Below are 13,557 nucleotides of genomic sequence, written 5' to 3' on the forward strand. Positions count from 1 at the left end.
TTAAAGCAATGCTTTTACTGGTCCATCAGTTCATTACACTACTTTATATATCAAAAACCATATTTTGACAAAATATTTTCAATTTAAAAACATTTTTGCTGCTAAATTATTTTGACAAAATATTTTCAATTTAAAAACATTTTTGCTGCTAAATTACTGAATAAACAGATATTTGAGGTCAAAAATAAAGATATTTATTGTTCTTAATTTGGCTTTTCAACTATCAGTTTGATGCAAAATGATATACCAAAAGTCATTATCCATAAATTAAATGTGTTCCAATGAAACTCATTTGTTGGACGCCTTTTCAAAACGGACAACCTCTAAGCAGGTATTAATCAAACATTTCACTCACTCAGGTTACATTTCTGTATTAAATTGTTTTTCTTATTCATGTGATGTAATATTCAGATTTTAAATGTTTTTATTAGCTGTAAGTGGAAAATCATCATAATTAACAGAAATGAAGTCTGTCAAACATCCCTCTGTGCGTAATCGTTTCACTTAGTGGTAAAGTTTCTTAAATAAATAGATTTTTCTATCATATAATTTATTTATTGGGGTTTTTCAGCTTCTAAGTGTTGGACATAAAAATTAAGAGAGAAAGCACAGTCTCTGCATTCAGCCAGCAGGGGGCGACATGCGCGCCTGTCCTCTGTCTCCTCCTCCTGTCTCACCTCCTCTCTCTGACCAGAGGCTTGCCTTTGTGTTTGTCTCTACACCATGGGACTGTGGGTGTTTTGAGTGGAGACCAGAGCCGGAACTAATGGTTTTCATCCTGCACAGCAGCGCAGAAGAAGAAGAGCAGGAAGTCAGAGAAGTTTCAGGTGAGTGGAATCTCTCTGCGTCTGCTTTCAAACTGCGGTTTTCCTGCTTTTGTCTGAGCAGAATGGGTCATTTCCAGCCTGGAGCGAGTCAGATGTGGTGCGTGTTTACTGGTCCATCAGGCAGGTCACTGAACTTGGTCGCAAGACTTTAAAGTTCAGCATAAAAAAGTTACTATTTTCTCCAATATCTCTCTAACACCCAGCGTTTGACTTCATGCTGAAGCAAATACAACTGCAAAGGTTTAAAAGTTGGTATAAAAGTTTCAAACTGCTTTTTACCTTCCAATTAACTTTCCCCTGTAAAGAGTTTATTGGAGAAATTAGCAAAAATGCAGTAAAAATTCAAAGCTAACCTTTTAATAAAAAGTTTCAGAAATTCTGGAGATCAAGACTCAGAACTCAAAAACATCCCAGAGTTTTTCATTTCTTCACTCTGCCGCTCCACAGAGCTGCGTACTTTAGGTCAGTGTTGCGCTATGAAACTAAACTTTTGTTTTCTTTGGACTGTCTTATACCTTCACTCCTCCTCTGGACTCTTACAACATCCCAGAAACAAAAAAAACAAAGAAGTTCTAGTCATAATTGTGCAAAAAAGACATTTAATCCATGTTTCCTTTTGAACAAGTTAAAAATCTGGATTTCTAAACACAAATGCTTCCATATGGATTATATCTAAAACAGCCATATTACTCTCACACAGTGACTGGTTTTTAATATTTTAATGATGTTTGGAGCTTACGGACATTAAAACTCCAACAAGGGTAAAGGTAATTTCCAGAATTTCTAAAATGGCTAAAATGTCTACAAAGAAAAAGTCGAATCTGGAAAAACCTTTTAGCATCATCCAGAATTATGATTTTTACAAAAAAAATTAGAATTAGTACTATTATAAATTTGTGTTTAAATATTTGGAGAGCATGGCAACCCCAGTATTATCACCTTTCTAGAAAAGAGGCAAGACGAACGCCAAAATGACTGAGACAATATAAAATGAATTGTGTTGAACTGAATCTAACTTCTCAGTCATTTCTGTAAACAAAGCATATTGTGTTGTATTTTTTGTGGGTTTTTTTTGTTTAATATAGCAGTAAAAAAATCCCCTCTAATCAAAGCCATTCTCTGCTCTGCTTGTTACTTTCACATGTTTGACCTTTCAATGAGCCAGATTCCAGGCTCTCCTGGATTTTTCCCATTCCGACTTATTCCTGCTGACACTGAGATGTTTTCCTGCAGAAACATGTCTGAAACCTGACCGCCTGTCATCCTCTGCCACTCTATGCACCTTTATTAGACTCTAACTTCCTCGATTTGCTCATTTTGAGCCTCTATGGAATCTGCTGAAGAGATTAGCTAAAGAGAAAAAACAGCATTTGGCTCAAAGAGCTGCAGTTCCATCCTGTGATGGGGAAAGAGTCAGCAGAAAGGCATTTAAATAAGAAAAATAACTGAGCTTGTTGGTTTTTGGGTCATGAAGCTGATTAGTGTTTCTTTTAGGGTTTTTATGGCAGCTTTCTTCTGTTTTCCTGCTAAAGCTGCTTCTTTCTGGGACAGAACCGAAGTCTGCAGGTTTATGAAAAGTGATGTCATTTTGGTCGGGAATCAGCAGCTCCAGTTACAGAAAACTGACCCTGTGGGGAATGTTGAACTCTGCAGACGAACATGGAATCAGGCCGTCTGTCTGCAGGTTTTCTTCGGGTGTGTGGAGTCAAACGGGTCACTTTGTGTCTGGAGAATCATTTCTGCAAAGAGTTGCTCACATGTTTTGGATCATTATCCTTATAGAAAAAACAATGATGATCTATTTTCAGTTTTCAGTAAGAGGTAGAAATATTTTTACCTGAAAATATTTGCCTCTTTTCAAAGAGCTTGTGACAAGGCTTCCAGGTAAAGAAACAGGCCCACAGCATCATGGATCCTCCACCATAATCACCAATACACTAGTGGTGGGCATTAATCATACATAGTTTATTACTTATGATCAATTGCTTTTATTTATGATAAATTTCTTTTCATGAGCAGTATTTCTGTTTGTGGTGCTATAAACAAGCAATCATAACCATACATTTACTTAAAAATGAATAAATAAATATGGCAAACTTCTAAAACTCCTAGCTACGATCAGTTTATCCTGGCTGTAATTTTTCCCTCCTGTAGAAATGTTGCTTCACTGTGAAGTTGGGTTTTGACTGTTGAGGGCCTTCAGCTGCCAGCCAGTCTGTCTGTTTTCTCTTCTGTCAAGAGACGATTTTCATCTCCACCTTCTCTAGTCGTTCTTCTTTTGTTCCATGTAAATGTGAACTAGATCAGAGCTCAACCTCATTCGGAGATTCTGAAGCAGATTTAAAGAAAAGTTGTTGACAAAAAAGGATCCAAGCCTTTTTCTCAGCTGACCTTCAGTGTGGAAAGTTGTGTGGAGGGTGGTGCTGGTGCCTGACATAGTTTCCAACCATTATTTAGAGCAGAAGCGCCCTTATTGCATGGGCAGTGTGATTTGTAATGTGATTTATTTTCAGTTTGCTATTATAAGAGCCTGAAAGCTGTGATTAGAGGCTGGAGTTGGTTAGTGTGGTGTTTGATGGACAGAAGATGCACAAACAAATGTTGGAAAAGCCTCCTCTTGCATAAAACTGAGTGATCACATTCCTGAAGTTTTCTTTCTTCCCAGTTTAAGTAACAGCTTCAGCTGGGCTCAGCAAGAACCAGTGACCCACATTCTGCTCTGTTCACTGACCCTTTCAGAGTCCGGACCCCTGCCTGGATCTATTTGCTGTTTGCTGTGGATGCTCACACCCACAGCGTCATCTGGTTTGTTTCAGACCACTAACGGGACCCATGTGGGAGTTTTTTATCTGCTGCAGGTTTATGCAGCTGTTCTGACAGCAGCAGGGAGCCAGATGACCTCAGTATGAAAAACAAGCACCACTTCAGACTCTTCGCAGTTTAAACATGCATTTATTGGATGTAATTTAATGCCAGTTGATGAATTGAACCACGAGGCAGGTGGGAGAGTCTGGTTGGTCGGTTTCAGAGTTTATGCACACTTTGGTAAATAAAGTCGTGTTTTACAGACATTCAGGCACAGCTGGCTGATGAAACGCTTCACATTCCCAGCTGTGATGAACTTACCTGTTTTCAAAGCAAGACTCATTCCTGGAGAATGAAGGTTTAAGATGTTTCAATTGGACCAACAGATGCTGAAGGTTTGTGTGAGAATAGTGATTTTCTAGTGGTGGGACACGATGAAAATTTTTAAACAGGTTAATTTTAGGATCAATGATTAAATAGCCACAATTAGTCGCATTTTATTGACAAAATAAGCAACATTTTACATAAAAACAAATTTCTGCTGCTAAATTATTTAATAAATACACATATGAGCTCAAAAACAAATATATTTATTGTTTCTAGTCAGACTGGTACAAAGTTCTATTATTGTTTCAGGAAGCCCTGATCATTCATGGAGCCTCATTAGAAATGTGGACTGTGGATGCTGACATTAGCATTAGCAACATGTTTACCGTTGAGATGCTTTTATAGGCTTCAAAAGCTCTGCTGAGAGACTAACTCCTTTTAGTACAACCTGAACACATCACTAGTCTTTGCCAGTCTCAGATTGGTTTCTGAAGCACAAAATCCAGAGAGCAGCTTCGACCATCGACCATCGCGGATGTCGCTTGTGCATCAGATTTACAGGTGTACCAGAAACAAGCAAAAACAAAGGTTCCTTCCTGGAAATTTTGCAATTAATCTTACTAAAATGAATTAATCTTGCTAAAAATTTGAATGCATTAAAATCAACATAATTAAACCAAGTCATTGACTTATAGCACTCACTCTTCCTGGACCAGGACCTGTCGTTGACTTTAGAGCAGTTCCTCATTCTGAGCATGTATGTAGCGACAGTGGAGAGGAAAATCTCCCCTTTAACAGGAAGAAACCTCCAGCAGAAGCAGAACCTTACTCTGTGTCTGCCATGACCGACTGGAGGTTTGAAAAGACAGAGCGGACACACAAGCCCTGATCTAGGAGTAATTTCTATGTTAAACAGAACAAATGTTCAATATGTCCTTAATGGCTTCATAGAAGAAAAACACACTGAAAAACAGGGCCATGTGCATCATGTAGAAAACAATTTAAAACGGTTTTTGGGTTTTTTCATTTTTGGTAATTTGTGTACTGACACAACATGGCATCCACCCTGAGTTTAAGAGACTTTTAATGCAAACTGATTAACAGCTCAGAGTTCAACAAACAGAAAAGTTCCTGAAAACAGTCATTCACTGAACTGAAACTGAGTCAAAAGCAATCAGAGTCTTAACAAAACTTTTGATTAAGACCATTTTTAAAGATTACATCCACATTTAAGCAATTTGGAAGAAAAAATATAATACATTAATAACTTTTTGGGCAGCTTTGGAAATAAGTGGTGCTTTGTAAAGGTCATGATTGCTTTTTGTGGTGACTTTTGTCGCCACACTGTTTTCTGTTTGTGGAAATGAAACTGTCAGTGCAGACTGTCCCTTCATGTCTGAAATGATGAAGAAACAGCAGCAGATAGGCCTTTGCAGTAGTAAATTTCAGCTACTGTGAGTGGCATCAGTAGCTGTGTCATAACTCATTGCTAATCTTAATTTGACACTAGAATTTATTTTATCTGAACAATTAACTTTTTAACAGTTGAAGAGATTTTTATGCCTGTATGATTAATATTTAAAGAATCAAATAAGGCAGTTCAACTAGATAAAATAGCATGCAGGTAATTAAGCTGTTGTAAGTTTGATTGCAGTTCATTCCAATAGTTTTTATTTATTTGTAATGCTTCCCAGCCTCACTTACTGCCAAATGTTAAAAAATCAGATTTAGACATCCAAAAAGACGCCTGTTTAGACATAATTTTAACCTAAAAGTTCTCAAAAATCTTGTTGATTCTGAGATATCAAGAGAAAGAAGTTCACTGACTGGTTTCTCCAGCTAGATGGTTCCACTCCTGGGAATGAACCACCGCAACTGCAACTACAGTGGTGGTAGTTGGAGCCACAGCTATTTGTCTTGGAACAAATAGTTGCTTAGTGGGTCAGCATGGACCAACATTGTTGGATTCTTCTACAGCAACGGATCCTAAGATGTCAGCTACTCAGTTTGAGCTAAAAAATGTAGTGCTTTAAAAAAAAAAAAAAAAAAAAAACACCGGAGGCTCAAAAACATGTCTCAAAGTAAAACCAATCGATGAATCTTCACTTAGAACAAACAATCATTGCCGTATAAGGTGCTCTCGCTGCATGACTGGGTCGTTTTGTCACTTTATGGACAAACGTTTCCAAAGATTTCAGTTCTGTGCCTTCAAACAGCACAGCCTCTTGCTAGCCAAAGTCTCTGGGAGAGGAGCCATCACATGGGACTCATCATCCAATCAGAAGCAGCTTTTTGTGTTACTATGGTAATAAGTTGATGAGTTGGCGTCTTAAGCTGTGTTCACACTGCAGCCTGACGTGACCCATTTCCGATTTTTTTGCCAAATCACACTTCCAAATATATGCGACCTGTCTGTGTTCTGCAGTGTGAGCGGGCAAACGACCTGAACGTGTCCCGCATGCACAGTAGAGGGCGCAATAGCGTCAGCGTTCTCAATGTTTTACCAACGGCCATAAAAAGAAGTGCTCATTGTTTGCGAAAGTAAACATGGATGCTAACAGTGGAGCATAGTTGTTGTCCAACCGGAGCAGCATTTTAACAACTTAATCCTCATTATAGTCCGCCATGGTTGTTGTTCTTCTTCCCACTTGCGTGTATCAGGACGCAGAATAGTGACATTTGTCGAGTATCAGTGACGTTCAGGTCAGATGAATGCGACCTGGACGTTAGGTCACATTTGAATCCGATACGTATCGGATACCCAGGTGGCCTGGGTCGCATTCGAAAAGCATCCGGCCTGCGATGTTCAGACATGAAAAGATCGGATACAGGTCGCATTACGTTAAAATAACAAAACTCGGAATTGGGTCAATTCAGGCTGCAGTGTGAATACAGCCATAGTTAACATTAAATCTCACAGAACTTCCTTAATGTTAATTAATCTGAACTAAAATTAAATGCAGTTTGATAATATAATCATTTTGAAAATTGATGGTTAAAAATAAATTATGAGATTTTACTGACCCCGTCAGTAAAGCGAGAACCATTTCTCATTAGTTCAATTCTTTAGGATTTAGCCTGTAGGTTGCAATAATATTGCATTACGTCATTTACGTGATGACGTAACATACACGTTCAGTTATTTAAAAAAAAAAAGAAAATATCCAAGATGGCGTCGCGGTAAAGTATGTTTGCGTTTCACACACAAGAAAAACGGCACTATTAGGGCCAGTTTGCAACATGTGCAGAGCTTTGCGTCACAATAAATGAAGAAAATACCTCCAACATTCTGAAATAGTTGACCACACAGCATGAAACTGATTTGGAAATGCAAAGCGTTTGATAAGTTGCTTAGTAACGGCGGTAACTTGAGGAAGGAGCTTCGAGCTCAGCGGCTTCTGCCATGAATGTCTCAGGTAAAGTTAAACCTCTCCACGTCCTGGTTATTGTAATACTGGTGGCTCCGTATTGTATCAATAATCTGCATCTCATATTAACATTTACAATCACATTCAATAAATTAGATTATGGTTTGCAATCAAGCTCTCTTAGACTAAAATCACATTTTGAAATGAACAGGTGTCAAACATATTTAATTAGACCCACATTTCTCCATTAGGAATGTTTTTTATTGTTTTTTTTTTTTAATTGATCTTAAATATGTTTTCAGCAAGAAATTATCATCGTTAATATAAATAAAAGCCTTAAAATAACAATCCATGTGGAATCAGGGTAATGTCTGAGCTGAGTCACTGAAATACATGAACTTTTTATTTATATTCTGATTTATTCAATAAGAGTATAGTTGACGATTCAAATTGTCTGCACAGAAACTGTTGACGTGTGGAAAGTTGGATTTTATGTTAATATGTTCATTTGACAGAGAATTTCTTATTTTTAATCCAGTTTTAATTTTCCTTTGAATCGAATGCAGCATGCTGCATATTTTGTACTAAAGTTTATTTCCTACATTTTTTGAGAATCAATTACAGAATCGATAAGTGAGATCAATAATGAAATTGATATAGCTAATTTCTTATCAATTCCCATCCATACCCGTCAATCAAAATGGCGGACAACGAGAAAGTCTGTCTGAGACAAAGCTTATCAGATCAACAATCACATTAATCAGATTAATGATGATTTTATACAGAGCAAAACAAAAAACAGTCAGAAAACATTTATTTTCCACTAATGGTTAAACTGGAATCCAGTGTCTAATCCAACGCTTGGTTTACGCTACATAAGTCGCTGCTTGTTCAACCACAAACTGTAAACTACAGTCAACTTTGGTTTTTAAGGTCCGTGGCACATAAATCAGTCTGAGTTTTAGTTGCAAATCCTGCAAAACCAAAACCCTGCAGACTTTAGTGGCACATTTATCATCTGTGCTTTCCTCCCTGCAGTCCACAGCTGAGTTTGTGGAGATGTTGCAAACTTCCTGCCTGTGTTAGATGAAAGCATCTGTGTGGATCAGCAGACAAACGGAGCGACTCGTGAGCTCTGTGATCCTCTGCCAGGAAGGGAAGGGCTGCAGTAATGGCTTCAGTCTGGCTGCAGAGGGAATCAAACGCATTTCAAGGAGTCATTTATAAACATAATCACAGAGAAACAAACTGTAAAGGCAAAAAGATGTGAAAAGAAAAAGTTGTGACTTTCTGAGTAAAGTTATGTGTTGAAATGCATTTTGATGTCTGGTTCTGAAACCTTCTGTTTATGGGTGGGGGGAGAATGCAGCTGTGTTGGAATACAGTCTGAGATGGAAAATGAGTTTAAAGGACATGGGAGCAGAATGAGGGAATGAAGTGGCAGAAAATGTGAAGAAAAACAGAAACAGGTAACCAGACGGCAAGACCAAGAATCAGTGAATGAAGCAGTTATCCTGGATTAGGTGGAAAAAGAGGCGGATGCTCAGAGAGCACAATGAAAGAAAAGTCGGTCATAATAAAGTCACCCGAGCTGGCCAGCAGCTTCATAGAGCCGACTGTGGCTGAAGCAGGAATTTCCACAGGCTGCACCACAGCTCAAAGCGTCTGAGCTGAAATGTTTCTGACCCACAGATCTCCATCTGCTCCGGGCTGGAACGGCCGCCGACAGGAAGACGACATGGACTCCGGTTCGCCACCAGGAAGCCCTTCCTGCGGCCTCACCAACCGGAGCAGCAGCTTCTTTAAGGTAAGGCCTGCATCAGAGCAGATGGCACTTCCTGTCTGTCCCACAAAATGTTTGTTTTTCTAGGAAGATATGACTCAACACAGAGGCTGTCTGGGGTAAAACAGGAAACGGGCTGTAAAATGGAGCCATTTCCCTTCTGAAGGAGTAAAACTAAAACCAGACAAATTTGGTTGATGTCAATCAGTAGGGGGTTTCATTAGTGCCAAAAATGTTTGTGCAGAAGTAAGTATTAGATTGATTTTCTAAAAGTCGTAATGTGAAAAAGAAACTAAATCCAGCAACAAAACTGAACTTTATTAAACTATTGAATACAATTTCTAAATGAACTTTTCTTCAACGGTCCATCTTGGTTCTCTGTGGTTCTGTGGGGTCCCAAAGCCTTAAAAGGCCCTTAAGAAATGGGCTTTTAACCCTTTCTGTACTGATGGATTACACTGACTTTAATTCTCATATTTTCTTGTTTTTTTTTGTTTTGTTTTTAGGTCAGTCTATTAGGTTTTTCTTTTTCAAATCTTTTAGCCCAGGTTTCCCAAATGTTTGCATGACCCCTAGCTAGCTTTAACTTCTTGCAATGCTACAACATATGTAAAGAAACATCAACTTTTAAAATGTTTAGTGGGTTTTTTCTCAGTTTTATTTATTGTTCAATAATTATTATGTTCGTTTAGCATAAATTTTGCCTCATACCTTCTGGTTTTATTGGACCAGAAGTTCTTTGGGTTTTCAGCAGCAGTATGGCTGCTGGACATTTCCTTCTGTCTTTTTCTTAACCACAACTTTCCCCTTTTGAGTTTGCTATGCTAGCTTGAAGTAGGTTGATCATTTTGACTGATGACATTTAAATAAATTTTAACCTATGTTATTATAAAGATAATTAAAAAATAGATTATGCCTAAAAAAGAATTATATTTAAAGATTTATTTTTAGAATTTTGTTTTGGTTTACTTTGTTTATATGTTTGCATCTTTCCCTCATCTTCTCTTCAGCCCTTTGTGGCCCCTTAGCGCCTCCTGGTGGACACCTCTTTTAAAAAAAAACAATGTTTCAGTCTATGTCATGTCAGATTTTGCTTGGTGGATTTTGTCAGCTGGTAATCAGTTCTGTGTGTGTGACAAAAACAACAGACATTCAGGAGGAAGAAAATGCTTTTTCACAGTATTAAACATCCATATTTATAAAAAACAACATTTATTTAAGACAGGAGATTATTTTCAGTTTTGGACAGCTATTCATCTATTTATTGTAATTTTTGTCCTATTTTCTAATTCTCTACATCTTTCCAGCATATATAACAACAACACAATGAAACCCTTGTAGGTGTGCCTCCTGGGTGAGGTTTGGGATCCTTCATTTTTCAGAGAATTTATGACCAAACCGTGAACAGACCTTCTGCACACAGTTAGTCCCTTTAAAGTCTTTGACTAGTAGTGACTGAAGATGAAAGCAGGAGAGGAGAATAAACCGATTCTCCAGAAACGGAACAAGTTTTGAGTGAAACAAAGGAATCTGGTGCATGCATGAAAAACAAGCCTGACTTGGTGCTAATTACAGACATGAACAACAATATCTGGGATGTGGGAAAAGACAAAATGATGACAGGAAAGGGAACCAGAGGGACGGAGGGGGGAGGGACTTTCACAGCTTCTCTGAGAGGATTGGAGATCTCCCACAGCTGGCATCGATCTTTTCCAGCATTCATTTGGTTTGTGGCTCAAAGTTAAATAATTCTGTCAAGACAAAGCTCAAACTCAATGGTTTCAGAATCACTGCTAGAGCTGCTGCAGATGGAAGTCCGATCTTTAGATAAAACCATGTCTCCATCTCCCAGCACAGTGCTACTATGTAAACATGTGTCATGTCTTTTTATCTATTTTTAATCTCTCAGGTAAACTAGTTTTTCTTTTCTCAAATTACTATTTTAGTTGCAATATAAAAATAGAAACTGGAATCCAAGACATAAAGCTACATTTTAATTTTAGTTTTTGCTTTCTGGTAGCTTTGCATGGTTGGCAGGCTTTGGCTGAGGTCTTTGCAGGACGTCTGCTCTTTCTGTCAGACATTTAAATTAAACTGCAAAGGCTATAAACCTACACTGCCTTTAAAATATTCAATACCTCTTGGTGCATGGGTTGACTTTTACTGATAAAATGTGGTCTGAGGAGTTGAATTTAACTTTCATATTTTGCCTGGATTTCTGTAGATTGACACAAGTGGTGCACAGTTGGTTTGTTGCTGGAAGCCTTTTAGGATCTACCTGCTTTAGGGTGTAAAATTCTTCCCTTTCTTCTGTGTAGAAATAAACAGCACCTTTCACTCAGTCGACTCTTCTCTGCACTCCTTTTACATTTGGAAGCTTTTTCTGATGATCTAATAAAGTACACTATTAAATTTAATGACTTCTTCATGTAAAAAGATGGATTGACAGTAAAATAACCAACAGTTATAAATTTGTTTTGCAGACCTGGGGTGAGTTTTAAGAGCCTCATGAAGTTTGTTTGATGCAGTCAGGTTTTAATATTTCTGAGTTAAAAGGATGACGATATTTCCTGTACAGCTTTTTTTTCTATCTTTACCAACTCTGACAGATGTGTCTCTGTACATGGGTCAAAATCAAACTCATAGTTTCCCACTGACTCCATCTACGGCTCCAGCAGCAGAGAAACTCCTGCACAGACCTGGAGGAGCAAACAGCTTCTGTGTTTCTGAGCCTGCAGCTCTATAATTAGCTCTGTTTAGCTCTGCTGCTCTCCTCCTGACGACTGAACGTAGAAACAAACCCAGAAGAATGATGGCCCATAAATGTCAGTGAAATACAAACCTTTGCTGTTGAGTTCTGCTTATCAGAACTCGGCTTCCTTTTAAACGTTTTGGCCCAGATTGAGTCGTTTAACGTCCGCTGACCTTCATTTCATCTATCAGGAACTTCCCACATGTTTTCCACGGACTGATTAACGCTCCGTCTCCCAGCCAGAGGTGGAAGCTGTCACCCTGCGTCGCCTGGCAGAAAACCATTTAATCCCAAAATAATCTGCAGACAGAGCGTTAACTCCATGTTTTCCTGGAAGTGTTTTTGTTAAATGAAAAATTTATTTTAACTCACACCCATTACAGAGTGGATCTAAATATCATCCTAATGATATTTACTGTCATTAGAATGACAATAAAAATGTCATTTTATTATTATTATTATTATTATTATTGACACAAACTCTGACATTTTCAAGCTTTTGTTTCTGTTAATTATATAAATGTTCTGCTTACAAACAATGAAAACACATTTAAGATTAGAATCTAACAATAATAACATTTTAATACAGAAATATAGACTTAATGTAGACTTAGTAAAACATGTTTAATACCTAGTTTCAAAAGGTATTTTTAATCTGACAAACCAAACTGCAGTACATAGTACATTTAATTTATGTGATAACTGTATTTCACACCATACTGTTATGACATAGTGATAGTTTTAATTAATGTAAAAGTTACATTCTGCTCCAATAAGTGTTTACATCTCTGCTCTCATATTTACATTTTTTGTTGCAATTTTTTAGCATTTTTTTGTTGTTGCTGTTTTTCTGTGCAGATATCCAAATACAAATCATGTACATTTTTTACATTACCCTACTCAGTTGCACATTGCTTTTGATCTCAGTATTTTATTTTTAATAACTGTACAGCATGTTTTATGCTTTAACTTTGTCCTTTACAGTCTGTACTTATTTTAATCTTTTTTTAATTTTGGTTTGATTCTTCATGTTTCCATTGTCTGTAACTTTCTACTGGGACTGAATTTCCACATTGTGAGAAATAAATTATAATTCTATTCTATTCTATTCTATTCTATTCTATTCTATTCTACTCTACAAGCTCCATTTAAGGAAAATTAACTTGTGCATGATGCAGCCACCGCCTTGCTTCACTATGGTTGTTATGTTCTTTTGATGATTCTGTGCCAAAAGTGCATTTTGGAATTTTCGTCTAAAAATCTGTTTTGCCTCCATCAGATTTGCCAAAGTTGTGAAGCATCTATTAACTTGCATCTTTATGCTGTTGTTTGAACTCATGAACTCTGCAGTTGTTTAGGAATGTCTCCAAAAGAGTCTTTCAGTTTGTGTCCATCTCCATTTCTCCTTCGATCTTCTCTGAACGCAGTAACTTTTATGCTGCAGAGACAAAATTACCTGCTGTGATCAGTCCTGGTTTCTAAGCAGAGCTCGATGGGGCTTTTACTGCCCTTTTCATTCATCACCGCTTATTAAAAATGGAGGTGAGATTGTGTAATACTTGAACCTGCTTGCATAATCTTTTTTTCTATTCCTCTATGGGGATTAGAAAAATAATCAACAATAAAAACCCCTAAACTTCTGCTTCTCATTCTTCATTATCAAAGTTATTTGGTCATTATCAACTAAAGGCCTAA

The 13,557-nt window shown here is 37.5% G+C and overlaps 1 long non-coding RNA gene across 2 annotated transcripts; it reads left to right on the forward strand.

Annotated features, from left to right (window-relative positions):
• Nucleotides 1–682: 682 nt before the first annotated feature.
• On the forward strand, nucleotides 683–12,346 carry LOC107837130 (uncharacterized). Of its 2 annotated transcripts, none has more exons than XR_001663124.1 (3): nucleotides 683–827; nucleotides 9,020–9,134; nucleotides 12,054–12,346. It is a non-coding gene; the product is annotated as an uncharacterized LOC107837130 (long non-coding RNA). The 2 variants fall into 2 exon arrangements; XR_001663123.1 differs by lacking the exon at nucleotides 12,054–12,346 and adding an exon at nucleotides 10,121–10,295.
• Nucleotides 12,347–13,557: the final 1,211 nt, after the last annotated feature.

Source organism: Poecilia formosa, unplaced genomic scaffold (assembly GCF_000485575.1).
Source record: "Poecilia formosa unplaced genomic scaffold, Poecilia_formosa-5.1.2 Scaffold117, whole genome shotgun sequence".
NCBI classification, from domain to species: Eukaryota; Metazoa; Chordata; class Actinopteri; order Cyprinodontiformes; family Poeciliidae; genus Poecilia; species Poecilia formosa.